At 39.7% G+C, this 14,373-nt stretch overlaps 1 protein-coding gene and 1 non-coding gene across 2 annotated transcripts in view; one reads left to right on the forward strand and one right to left on the reverse strand.

The window, feature by feature from the left end:
• The window catches only part of CORIN (corin, serine peptidase), a 217,925-nt gene that overhangs the window by 10,999 nt on the left and 192,553 nt on the right, over positions 1-14,373 (forward strand). The gene's annotated exons all lie outside the window — the stretch shown is intronic.
• On the reverse strand, positions 10,463-10,569 carry LOC132223699 (U6 spliceosomal RNA). The gene has a single exon (XR_009450508.1). It is a non-coding gene; the product is annotated as a U6 spliceosomal RNA (small nuclear RNA).

Raw genomic sequence — 14,373 nt, forward strand, 5'->3', positions numbered from 1 at the left:
GATTTCCGACTTCTCACCTCCAGAATTACAAAGAGAATATAAATTGCGTTGTAAGCCACGGTGGCAATCTGTGAAAGCAGCCACGGGAAACTAATACATTACTAACCCTCTAATAGTACCATCACTTTCTAGTCCCTGTTAAGAAGGCGCTCCCTGGGCCACATCACAGGCAGTTACAGTTGGCTTCCTGGCGGCGTGGCCAAGGGCACCCATGTGCAGTCGGGCACCCTAGGGCTGGTGTGCACTGCCGCCCTCCTCACTGGGCGCCGGCGGCTGTTTCTTACTCTGACTCCACTGTAGCCTTTGATGGCAAACACTTTGTGTCTTATCACTCTCCTTGAGGATGAACAGGGGCGAAAGGCTTTTACCATGAGGGTACACACACAGGAGGAAGAAATGGCTTAAAAAGTTACTGGCTCTCTTTACTATCTATCTGCTCAATGTTTTTGTAAATCTAAAAATATGCTAACTATAAGGGCTCTTAATTTAAAAATGTACTGCCATGTGGGTTTGGTAGGGACAAAGTTAAACTCATACCATTATCTATGAATGTTAGTGAATGTGTGGTTCGGCCAGTCATTCTCGAAGTGTAAAGTGTAATTCTCTAGAAGAGTGAGAATCACCTGGAGAGCCTGACACACCACGGATTGCTGGGCCCACGGCCAGTGTCTAACTTGTAGGTCTGGGGGCGGGGGGTGAGGGGGGAACCATTTGCATTTCTACCCGGTTCCAGGTGATGCTGATGCAGAGGGCAGGTAGGCAGGTAGGCAGGTAAGCAGGCAGGCAGGCAGGCAGGCAGGCAGGTAGGCAGGCAGGCAGGCAGGCAGGCAGGCAGGCAGGTAGGCAGGCAGGCAGGTAGGCAGGCAGGCAGGCAGGCAGGCAGGCAGGCAGGCAGGTAGGCAGGCAGGCAGGCAGGCAGGTAGGCAGGCAGGCAGGCAGGCAGGCAGGCAGGTAGGCCGGGAGGGCCCCTCCGAACACCAGGCCTGCAGGAGGGACCCGCAGGCCTCACCTTCACCAGTGCAGGGGAAGACCCCAGGCCTGTGTTCCCTTCCGCACCAGGGCACAGAGTCCCCTTCCAACAATAAGCTCCGCAGTGGTTGCTAAGGGACTTCAGACTCAGCACCACTCCTCTTGCTGGGCTCTGTTTTGTGTCTCCCACCCGGAGGTCTAAAGTAGATGACCATCCGGAGATCCCCAAGTCTCAGCTAAAAATACCTCATTTGTCACAGGCCAGCTGGCTGCTCAGGTTTCCCAGCTGGAGTGCCTCCCCCAGCCCTGGGGCTGCCCCAGTGGAAAGTCAATCAGCAGAAAATACCTGGTTAAAAATAGCCCTGGGGAGGCCCCTCAAAGCTCTCAGCCCAGCTGCCCACTAGCGGGGACCAATTCTGGATGTGGGGTGGAGGTGGGAGGATGAAGCTAGGAATGGCGGGAGGACTGCCTGGCATGGCCAGTTTCATTCCCTAGAAGAGTTAGGGCAAACTGGAGAGACCAGCTCCCTCCATACCCTGGTCTTTGTGTTTATTCAATTTAAAATCGAGACTTGGTAACTATAGTCCTAATCTGGCCTCGGGTGGTTTTCATTCTGCCTTCTTCGGCATAACAATAATGCTGAGCTTTCCGACCTTTCACAATTACACAGATGAGCCTTGCTGAACGTGGCCTTGGTGAGCAAGTGCAGTGGCCCCTAGGAAGGAAGGAACTGCCCAGAGGACTGGATGAGCTGACTTGTATGGTCAGGTCTGGGCCACCTTGGGACAACCTCAGCTGGCCTGCTTGATCCCTCCTGATAGCACCTACAGTTCTGTTTGTATTGTTTTAACTTTATTCTATCAGCTGAATGTCAATAAGAGGAACAGAAATGCTCTCTATATTCCCGACTAGCAAGATTCTCCAATCATTTCATGTGAGAAACTCCGAAAATCGGGCAACTGTCTCCCCTCCTTCTTTGAAGAGAGCTTTACAGTTGACATACAATATTATGTTAGTTTCAGGCGTACAACATGGTAATAAGACATTTATTTAACTTTGGAAGTGCCCTCTGGTAAGCCTAGCACCCACCTGACATCATACAGAGTCATTACAATATTACTGACCATTTTCCCCATGCTGGACTTTCCATCCCCGTGACCCAGAAAGATGACTTATTCTCCTTAATGAAAGTAAGCAAAACCCATGGGATAAATACTTTAATAAATACTTTGATTTAGTACTTAAAATTTTTTTTAAACGCAGACTTTTCTTTAAAAATGTTTGTTGTTCTGCCTGGCTGGCATGGCTCAGTGCTTTAGCGTCAACCTATGAACCAGGAGGTCATGGTTTGATTCCTGGGGTCAGGGCATATGCTGGGTTGTGGGCCGATCAATGACTCTCTCTCATCATTGATGTTTCTCTCTCCCTCTCTCTCCCTTCCTCTCTGAAATAAAAAAGGAAATTAACAAAAAAGAATCAACCAATGAATACATGAATAAGTAGAACAGCAAATTGATATTTTTCTCTCTATTGCGCTCTCCCTCTCCCCCCGCCTCCCTCTCCCCTCCTATCTTTCTAAAATAAATTTTTAAAAAAAGTTTTCAAGAAGGCTGAAGGATCCAGACCTTGTGATTTTATTCCTCTTTTATGTTATAAGCAAGAAAAGAGTGAAAAAAAGGAACAACACCAATTGCTTTCTATAGACTTCAAACCTTTGTTTGCATTTCCTATTCCTTGCCTGTTGGTGAACAAGTGGGTCCTGAATTTGTTCTGTGGGAGCAGCAAGGTGGACTCTCATGGTGCCCAGAAGGGCAGCACAGTGGCCGAGACCCCACAGGTGAGGATGCCCTAGGGTGGAGGGCCAGAGCCTGAGCAGGAGGAGGAAGGGGTGGATGGGTGCGTGAACCAGGGTGGGATGTGAGAGCTCCCTCAAGGTGACCATGGCGCCCTCACACCAGAGGGTGCTGGGACAGTGAGAGATGTGTTATAGGCTGGGACTGATGGAATAATTGCACGTATTAACAATAAGCCAGCTTTCTTACTGTTGGAAAAAAACAGTTAAAGAAAGGTAGAAAATTATATCTAGAACCCTATGATATGGGATTGGAATTGGAGATATGAGTGTAAGTGTATATGTTTCAGCATATAAAGGTAAATACAGAACTGAGGGGGGTAAAGGGGCATAAGAAGTACCAATCTCCAGTTATTAAAAAATAAGTCATGGAGATATTATGTACAGTAGAGGGAAAATAGTCAATATTATCATAGTAACTTTATATGGCGACAAATATTTACTAGACTTATCGTAAGGAATGTAAATATCAAATTACTATCTTATACACCCGGAACTTGTATAATATTGTATGTCAACTATATTTTAGTTTTAAATAAATGTAAGTGTGTAAATAGCATGCTCTGTGAGTACCAAGAAACACCCAGATCTTGGCTTTAAACACCATTTTCTACAAAAAGGAACCAGGCTCCTTAGAGAAATAGTTGATGGCAAGAATGAGTCAAGGAAAGTCCAACGTGAGTCCAAAACCTCCTGTTCCAGAAAGCAAGGAACGGCCCAGAGAACTCTGGGTGCGTGTTAAAAAGACAGTAGTCAGCTTGAATTGAATCTCACTAGCCAAATGGAGGGCAATTTGACCATCAAAATAAATAATGATAGGAACAGATTATAAGCCATTAGATAAAATAGGAAACCATGCATATGTCAAAAAAATAACTGGAAGTTATTTACATAATTTCAATACCTCACCATAAATTACTTATTGATTACATGGCCAGGGAGAGGAGAACAATATTACAGGGAGAGCTGGCAGACACTGTCTTTACCATGTGATTAATATGATTATCATTTGTAAAGGAACAAATTGAGAGGATGCAGTGAGAAGAATGTAGTGTCACTTTTGTGATATTTCTGCTAAAGGTGTCTGAATTTAATCCTAAATCACAGATAAGGAACATTCTGCAAAATAACTGGCCTGTAATTTACAGAGGGTCAAAGTCATGGAAGTTAAAGGAAGACCGAAGGAAACCAAGGACACATGCACATGTGGTCCTAAGTTAGACCCTTTGGTATAAGGGGTATTATTGGGCTATTAGCAAAACTTGAATGGGTTCTGTGAACTAGAGAGTAGCAGTGAATCCATGTAATTTCCTGTGGTTTTGTAGGATAATGTCCTTGTTTGTAGGAAACACCCACTAACAGATTCTTTTTCAGAGTGATAGGGCATCTGGTTAGCAATTCACTCGCAAATGGTTTAGAGAAAAGGTTCTTTACACTGTACTTCCAACTTTTCTATAGGTATGTGGTTGTTTCAAAATTTTTTTTAAAGGGGGGAAAAGTAAATTTCATTTGATAATGTCAAGAGATGTAAAAACATTTTATATTTGTATCTACACTAAGATAAACTTTGTAACCATTGCAACTATTTTTTGAAGTTAAATTTATTGGAGTAACATTGGTTAATAACATTACATAAACTTTAGCTGTACAACTTTATAATACACCTGTATGTTCTAATCTGTGCTCACCGTCTGAAGCCTGGTCCCCTTCTGTCACCATATATTTAACTCCCCTTACCCTTCTCCTCCCCCACGCCCCTACCCCTCTGGTAACCACTATCTGCATCTATGAGTTTGTGTTGTTTTGTTTGTTTGGCTACCTTTTTTGGAAAGCAGTAAATAAGTTAGTGTACTATTAGTATACAATTTAGTCTTACATTCCAAAAGGAGAATTTTTTCTAATTTCTTCAATTAAAAACAGGATTATTTATAGTCACTTAATTCACAATCATACTTTTTAACTGTATTTTCTTTGGAAGGGATAAAAGCCAATACATCAAGAATAGGCAATTATTAAACATTTAAAGACATCTTTTTCATTAGTTTAGTCTGTCTTAATTTGGATCTAGAGGTTTGCCTTTTCATAAATTAGATACATCCATAATATTACACATATTTTAAAACATTTATCATTTATATGTTTGGTTTTGTCTCAAAATGCAGACAACTTTAGCACTGGTAAGAAACTCAAGAGAACTGACACATGTTATTCTTTGTGAAATACTGTATTATGATTTTTAAAATGTTTTAGTACTTGGGAATACTAACTGTGGAAAGATGTCAAAAACAAAATTAAAAAATATAATGGATGGACCAATGAGGTTTATACTCTCAAAAGCCGTCTTTTCATCAGCAGCTTCTTGTCATTTTAAGAAATGTTATGCAGTTCTTAATACTTTGGGCTCCCTAATCATAAATATTAAACATTCAGAACAGTTTATATTGTAAATATTTATTAACAATTTAAACACTTGAAACCATCAGTGGAAAGAAGCTGGGAAGGTAAATTATTTAATTATAGCTGAAATAATTCTAGTAATTCAATTTTGAGTGTTTATAAGAAATATTATTATTTCTTGTCACTGAAGTATTTTCAGCATTAGGCTGCTTCCTGTTGTAGGTTCTAATAAAAGGTGAAGTCAGTTTTCTATGTTCATTTTGACATTACCACAAATTATTTACCTTGTACTTACCATATAGCACTTAGCACAATAACAATTAAATGACTCTTTGTATAACTATTCTTTCTCCTCTGATAGACTGTTGTTCCGTGAATATTATTTTCAGTATCTGCTTGTCATAGCTGTCCAGTATTGGAGGTGTGCTTCCCTAATTGTTCTTGCATTGGACTGACTATCTGAAGCTTTAAGGAGCCAACTTTCCAGTAACTTCTCCCATCCTAGCCTCCTCGGGGGAAGTCAATTCATACGTTCCTTGAGATCTCACCCTTCCTCTGTTCTAACATCTCCCGCTTTCTAATAGCTTCTTTAAGAGTATTAGAAAAAAAGAAAAGAAAAGAGTATTAGACTTTGATGCAACAATTTACCATTCTGTACCTAGCATAGTGAAATATATGAAGTAGAGTGAAGTATATGATGAATGTTAAGTTTGCTTTTATTATGGGTATTCACAAAGAAATTGCTGCTCCATCCAAGACATAAAATCCTTACTTGTATGTTTTTTTACTGCAGGATTCCTTTCAGCAGGTAGGTTCAGTAGGTTAAATGTTTTCAACATCTGTTTATGTTTTACTTTGCATTGAAATGCCTGAAATGGATTATTGTAGAGCATAAAATCCATTTTGTCTTGTATGCAGTCCCTGATTATTTTCAGCTGTAGAAAGTCAATAATTTAGTTCTTGACTCACTTTGCCAATCTGTTTCAATTTTTAAAAGTCACAACATGTCCATTGTTATTGGATCAGTGAATCAATTAGGTCTCTAAGATTTGCACAAATTTAGCAGCTTCCTTAGAGCCACATGAAAAATAGTTTTGGCTTCATTTGGCAATCTATTAGGCTCCTCTGGATTTTGCCATAGCTCCCTTAGAAATGCTGTAACTTATAATCAGGACGTGAAATTTAAAACACTTTTATGAATAAATCTCAAATATTTTAATTTCCGGAGGCATGAATAACCCAACCCTCTTTTTTTTTTCTCCCTGTAGCCTTCATTGCTTCCCCCAAAATATACTGAAAAAAAAATTACTTCTAAGACTGTCCAATATATGCAGAAAGAATTCTGATCTTATATCTGCATGAAAGTAAATCTTTTATTATGTTAAGACTTATGTCTGCCATAAAATGATAAGGTTGACATGTTTGAGCTTGGGGGCAAAGTCATCTCAAAACAGGATGCTGGGCCCAGCCAGGGTGGCTCAGTGGTGAGTGTTGAACTATGAACCAGGAGGTCATGGTTCGATTCCCTGTCAGGGCACATGCCTGGGTTGTAGGCTTCATCCCCAGTAGGGGTCATGTAGGAGGCATCAGATCAATTATTCTCTCTCATCATTGATGTTTCTATCTCTCTCCCTCTCCTTTCCTCTCTGAAATAAATAAAAATATAGTTTTTAAAAAGTTAATTGGAAAAAAAAAGTTAATTGGAAAAATCCCCACACAGGATGCGGGTCCTATTTACCTTGTGTAGGCAGGGAGTTGCCTGTGTTTCTTTCCAAGTCATCTGTGACAATCAGAGAAATATGACCTTGCCACCTTGCTCTGAAGAAAACAGGGGTTCTCCTGTTGCCTCTGAAGACATCTCCTCACTTGAGTAAAGATTATAGCTTTCCCCCAGGGAGACAGTCTGTTGAATTGAGCAAACCCCATTTTATGCATGGGAGAGAAATCGGGACTTAGAGCTTTCTGAACTTGAAAGGAACATTGCTAATACTGTTTTTTACTTTTCTTTTGCTTTAACAATTTTATTTATTTATTTTTTTGGGGGGTGGGTGGGAATATTTGTGGTCAGAGCAAGACATTTATTTTCTATCCCGTATGTGCAGATATGGAAATATGGTTAGGACAGGGTGGTGACTTTATAAGATCTCCTAGATTTCAGCGGTGGAGACGACATTGTTCAAGCTGCCTCTGAAACATTCCAATCTCTTCTCTCATATTTCAGACGTTAGCTAAACAATGCTACCCTCAAATCAGAAACGCTGAAGTGATCCTGAGTTTTGGATTATTATTATCTCGTCTCCTCAAAGGGAAAACATTTTGTCGGTATTTATTCTCCATATTGAAGGCCCATTCTGGGATATGTGGCTATGAAACTCGGGGGACGACTATCTGGTGCTGCTGCTGTTATGCTGATTTTCAAAGGAGAATGTGGGCAGGGTTGGCTTGTGGACCCATGCGTTCTGGTGTGAATTGGGTAACTTCATTTTGAGGGAGTGCAGGAGTTATTTGAACTTTGTATGCTTCAATTAAATGCCAGAAAATGGATGAAAAGACTTACTGAAAACCAGATGCTTCTTCTTCATGCCTCTTGGGACATCAAAAACAAGCAGCACAACAAAAGACATTTGGGTTTGGCAGAGTTCACTCACAGATGAGTTTGGCGGCATTTTGCTTATTGGTAGAGCGGGAGAATTGTGGAGTATTGATAGATACCTGATTTGAGAAGCGTTTAAATCTCTGATCTCTTATTCAATAAATCTACCTTTACTTCATGTAAAGTACTCTTTCACAGCTTATTGAGCACAGAGAGAATAACATCTAGTACTAGAAGATTTTCTTATGCAAGAAGGTAACAGTTGGCTCATTTTTGCTCGGTGGGCAAAACAATTCAGATCTCATTTTGGATTGATGGTTGGGTAAGACAAAGTTCTGAGGTAAATATTTCTTAGAAAGTGTACTAGTAGTCTTAGTGTCTGCGGTTTTTCAGGACTATGAGGGCATTAACCTGTGACAGTGTAATATCCCCCAGAGTTTAGAGGGAGCTTTTGTGTCCTGTTCAGGCCACACCTATCGGAGTGACCTTGTCATCCTTGGAGGCTGTTCTCTGCACTTTGAAACAGCCACGTGTGAATACGTTTGCGGTTTATTACCTTCCTGACTAGAGAACTAAGCCCCAAACCAATACATAATGTTAATTGTGGATGCGTTTTTATTTTTAATTGTTTTTAACATTGTAAGCAACTCTTGTTGTAGGACAGATGGCCATGGAATTCTGCCATAATTTTGAATACAGTTCCAGCCATTAAAATGCACACTCTCATTTTGTTTTAAGAATATTTTGATACTTTGACTTGGTCAAATCATAAACTTCAAAGCAGTAAAGAGAGTTTTACTAAATCCACCAGATCGATATATGAATTGCTACCTTTGGGTAGCAATATTTTTGCACCTCAAATTAACAGACTGTTGATTAAGCATCCTATGTTGGCTCAGACTATATAATTGTATTTTAAGAATATAATCATTTTGGTATTTTATAAAATCCATAGTCTAATGTCACATTTTGAAGGTAGAATTAATCTTTAGATTTCAAAATACTCTTAACCAGTAACAGTTTGTACACGACTTCAAGTTTGCCTGATCTTTGGTTGTAATTTAAACAAATATTTGTTGAAATGAAAACATCAGCTTATCTCTATGTTCGATGCTGTACCTTAAGAATAGCAAGGTGATGTTAACCTCCTTGTAGACCATATCTTTAGGTGAATATTATCACTTACAGAGCTATTGTAGGTCAAGGGTGGCACCTGCTTAGCAAAACTTTGAAATAGGGAATAGATTATTTTTTGTTTTTGTTGTTAATTAGGTTTTTGATATGTTAAATGTGAACTTGAATCTCCTTTCTATTCAATCTTTACTATGGAAAAGTATGTTTCTTATACTACCTATAGTCTAAGCAGAATGATATCCATATTTTTGGAAACTAATGATCAGGGCCAATACTTGCATTCCATTCTCAGGGCAAAAGATTCTAATTTATAGACATTGTAGGAGATTTCACATGTTCCAGAAGTCTGCCACCAATGGATTTCATGTAACCCATCTACATCCCTTCCTTTGATTGCATTGTATAAATACAGATGTAACCTGCCACTCTCCAGAGCATTATCTCAATTCGTTGAGGTTCTGCGTCCCAGCATTTGTCGACAGTTTGGCTCAAATAAACTCACAAAAGTTCTTTACAGGTTTGAATGTTTTTATGTTAACATTACAAAGCAAACAATAAAAAGTAAGGTTGGTGGAAAGGCTGGCAATATCTGGACTAGGTCGTCTTGCAGTCCCTTTAGAGACCCCACATTTTCTATGTACTTCAGCAATCTCCTATCTGGTTTCCCCATATCCTCACATGCCCCCTTCTGATCTCTAGCTGCAACCCAGGTGTTCTTTTCAAAATGCTCATTTGGATATGTCACCTTAGGCTTAAAACCCTCCGGGGACTTAAGAGACAAAGACCAATATCCTTACCGTAGTATAGAAGACAAACTTCAATGTGCACGTGAGTCACGTGGGGCCTGAGGTTCTGCAATCCTTACCAGCTACTAGGGATACTGATGCTGGTAGTCTGAGGACCGTCCTTTGAGGAGCAGGATCTGGAGATCTGTCTCGGCCTGCCCTGCCTGTACCAGACTCATTGCTCCCACTGCTTTGCATGCCTGCCACCTGGCTCTTTCCAGCTCCTGATAAGTACTCTCTGCCTGGGAGGACCTCCCTCCCACTCCCAACCTGCTGAAGTCATGCCCTTTTAACATCAGCTCAATAACAAGGGTTGGAGAGGTTTTAGAAAAAAGGGAAGCCTCATTGACTGCTGGTGGGAATGTAGACTGGCACAACCACTATAGAAAGCAGTCTGGCAATATTCCTTTTGCTGTCATCCTAGCTGCATAAAGCAGGGTTCTTGGTGGTTGCTGTGTAAAAAGTCATCCCATGTAAAAATCCATGTGGAATGGGGTGGTTTCCAATTTGATTCCTATGTTTGAGGGGTTGTGCAGAGCCCAACAGATGCACACATCCCATTAGTAAGTAATCATGGTTAAGAATGACATGCAAATATTTTTAAATTTTGATTTATGTGTAGTATTTTTTCACCTGGCTACTAAGTTTTTAGGATACAAATATTTATAAAATTGTTGAACTAAACTACTTAATAAATGGAACTGTTCGTCATTTCTTGCTTTTTTGTTTGTTTTAAATATGGAACACTTCACAAATTTGCATGTCACCCTTGCACAGGGGCCATGCTAATCCTCTCTGTATCGTTCCAATTTTAGTATATGTGCTGCCGAAGCGAGCACATTAGTCGTTTTTCTTTAAAAATGTCCTTATTGATGTTAGAGAGAGGGAAAGGGAGAGGGAGAGAGAGAAACATTGAGCCTGCAATGGAGGCATTGTGCCCTGACCTGGAATCAAACCAGCGACCTCTTACTGAACCTACTGAGCCACAGGGGCCAGAACCTGTTGGGCATTTCTTTTGATCTGGGACTACTGAAACCATTACCTGGATGCTGAGTGCTGTGTACCAATTATGTCTGGGGATCTCTCTTACAGGGGGTCAATAGAGTTACAAGGCTACTAATTTTCATGTTAGCATAGGTGGTATTTTTAAAATGTCTGTAATAAAATCCACAATTTACTTTTTGAAACATAATTTTCTGACTAACTTCGAAGCTCATAATGGTGAAAGTGAGAATGGAATTGAACTAAGAGTGTTTTTTTTTTTTTTTTTTTTCTGAGCAACATGCAAGGGTGGTTTCTTTTTTTTTTATTTTTTTTATTGCTTAAAGTATTACAAAGGGTATTACATATGTATCCATTTTATCCCCCCGCCCTAGACAGTCCCCTAGCCTCCCCTATCACCCAGTGTCTTATGTCCATTGGTTATGCTTATATGCATGCATACAAGTCCTTTAGTTGATCTCTTACCTCCCTACCTCCTGCCCCCCAACCCTCCCCGGCCTTCCCGCTGCAGTTTGACAATCTGTTTGAGGCAGCTCTGCCTCTGTATCTATTATTGTTCAAAAGTTTATAATGGTCTCTATTGTCCATGAATGAGTGAGATCATGTGGTATTTTTCCTTTATTGACTGGCTTATTTCACTTAGCATAATGCTCTCCAGTTCCATCCATGACGTTGCAAATGGTAAGAGTTCCTTCCTTTTTACAGCAGCATAGTATTCCATCGTGTAGATGTACCACAGTTTTCTAATCCATTCATCTACTGATGGGCACTTAGGCTGTTTCCAGATCTTAGCTATGGTGAATTGTGCTGCTATGAACATAGGGGTGCATATATCCTTTCTGATTGGTGTTTCTGGTTTCTTGGGATATATTCCTAGAAGTGGGATCACAGGGTCAAATGGGAGTTCCATTTTCAGTTTTTTAAGGAAACTCCATACTGTCTTCCATAGTGGCTGGACCAGTCTGCATTCCCACCAGCAGTGCACAAGTGTTCCTTTTTCTCCACATCCTCTCCAGCACTTGTCGTTTGTTGATTTGTTGATGATAGCCAGTCTGACAGGTGTGAGATGGTACCTCATTGCTGTTTTGATTTGCATCTCTCGGATGATTAGTGACTTTGAGCATGTTTTCATATGTCTCTTGGCTTTCTGAATGTCCTCTTTTGAAAGGTGTCTATTTAGGTCCTTTGCCCATTTTTTGATTGGATTGTTTATCTTCCTTTTGTTAAGTTGTATGAGTTCCCTATAAATTTTGGAGATTAGGCCCTTATCAGATATGTCATTGGCAAATATGTTTTCCCACACAGTGGGTTTTTTCGTTGTTTTGTTGATGGTTTCTTTTGCTGTGCAGAAGCTTTTTATTTTGATGTAGTCCCATTTGTTCATTTTTTCTTTAGTTTCAAGTGCCCTAGGAGCTGTATCAGTGAAGAAATTGCTTCGGCATATGTCTGAGATTTTCTTGCCTTTGGATTCTTCTAGAATTTTTATGGTATCCTGTCGTACATTTAAGTCCTTTATCCATTTTGAGTTTATTTTTGTGTATGGTGTAAGTTGGTGGTCTAGTTTCATTTTCTTGCATATATCTGTCCAATTTTCCCAACACCATTTATTGAAGAGACTATCTTGGCTCCATTGTATGTTCTTGCCTCCTTTGTCAAATATTAATTGAGCATATTGGTTCGGGCCGATTTCTGGGGTCTCTATTCTATTCCATTGATCTATATGCCTATTCTTGTGCCAGTACCAGGCAGTTTTGAGAACAGTGGCTTTGTAATACAACTTGATATCTGGTATTGAGATCCCACCTACTTTGTTCTTTTTCAGGATTGCTGCAGCTATTCGGGGTCTTTTTTTATTCCAGATGAATTTTTGGAAAGTTCGTTCTAGATCTCTGAAGTATGCTGTTGGTACTTTAATGGGAAGTGCGTTGAATTTATAGATTGCTTTGGGTAGTATGGACATTTTAATGATGTTGATTCTACCAATCCATGAACACGGTATGTTCTTCCATCTGTTTATGTCTTCCTCTATGTCTTTTTTCAACGTCCTGTAGTTTTCTGAGTAGAGGTCTTTTACCTCTTTAGTTAAGTTTATTCCTAGGTAGCTTAGTTTTTTCGGTGCAATGGTAAACGGGATTGTTTTTATAATCTCTCTTTCTGAAAGTTCACTATTGGTGTATAGAAATGCCTCAGATTTCTTGGGGTTAATTTTGTATCCTGCTACATTGCCAAATTCATGTATTAAGTCTAGTAGCTTTTTGATGGAATCTCTAGTGTTTTGTATGTATAATATCATGTCGTCTACAAATAAGGACAGTTTTACTTCCTCTTTTCCAATTTGGATGCCTTTTATTTCTTCTTCTTGCCGAATTGCAATGGCTAACACTTCCAGTACTATGTTGAACAGGAGTGGTGAGAGGGGGCATCCCTGTCTTGTTCCTGTTCTTAGGGGAAATGGTGTTAGTTTTTGTCCATTGAGTATGATGTTGGCTGTGGGCCTGTCATATATGGCTTTTATTATGTTGAGGTATGATCCTTCTACTCCCACCTTGCTGAGAATTTTTATCAAAAATGGGTGTTGAATTTTGTCAAATGCTTTTTCTGCATCAATTGATATGACCATGTGGTTTTTTTCTTTCAATTTGTTTATGTGATGTATCACGTTTATTGATTTGCAGATATTGTACCATCCTTGCATCCCTGGGATAAATCCTACTTGGTCATGGTGTATGATCTTTCTGATGTACTGCTGGATCCGATTTGCTAAGATTTTGTTGAGGATTTTGGCATCTATGTTCATGAGGGATATTGGCCTGTAATTCTCTTTCATTGTGTTGTCTTTACCTGGTTTTGGTATTAGGGTGATGCTGGCTTCATAGAATGAGCTTGGAAGTGTTCCTTCCTCTTGAATTTTTTGTAGTAGTCTGAGGAGGATAGGTTTTAGTTCTTCCTTGAATGTTTGGTAAAACTCCCCTGTGAAGCTGTCTGGTCCTGGGCTTTTGTTTGATGGAAGCTTTTTGATGACTGCTTCCATTTCTTCCATAGTTATTGGCCTGTTGAGATTTTTAGATTCTTCCTGATTGAGTTTTGGAATGTTGTATTTTTCTAGGAATTTGTCCATTTCCTCCAGGTTGTCTAGTTTGTTGGAGTAAAGCTGTCCATAGTATTTTTTAACAATCATTTGTATTTCTATGGGGTCTGTTGTTATTTCGCCTCTATCGTTTCTGATTTTATTTATTTGGGTCCTCTCTCTCTGCTTCTTGGTGAGTCTGGCTAGAGGTTTATCAATCTTGTTTATCCTTTCAAAGAACCAGCTCTTGGTTTCATTGATTTTCTGTATTGTTTTTTTGGTCTCTATGTCATTTATTTCTGCTCTAATCTTTATTATCTCCTTCCTTCTGCTCACTCGGGGGTTTTCTTGTTGCTCTCTTTCTAATTCTTTGAGTTGTAGCGTTAGATGATTTACTACCATTTTTTCTTGTTTTTTGAGATAGGCCTGTAGAGCTATAAACTTCCCTCTCAGGACTGCTTTCAATGTGTCCCATAGGTTTTGGATTGTTGTGTTTTCATTGTCATTAGTTTCCAGGATGTTTTTAATTTCTTCTTTGATCTCATTGGTAACCCAATCAATATTTAATAGCATG

Source organism: Myotis daubentonii, chromosome 1 (assembly GCF_963259705.1).
Source record: "Myotis daubentonii chromosome 1, mMyoDau2.1, whole genome shotgun sequence".
NCBI classification, from domain to species: Eukaryota; Metazoa; Chordata; class Mammalia; order Chiroptera; family Vespertilionidae; genus Myotis; species Myotis daubentonii.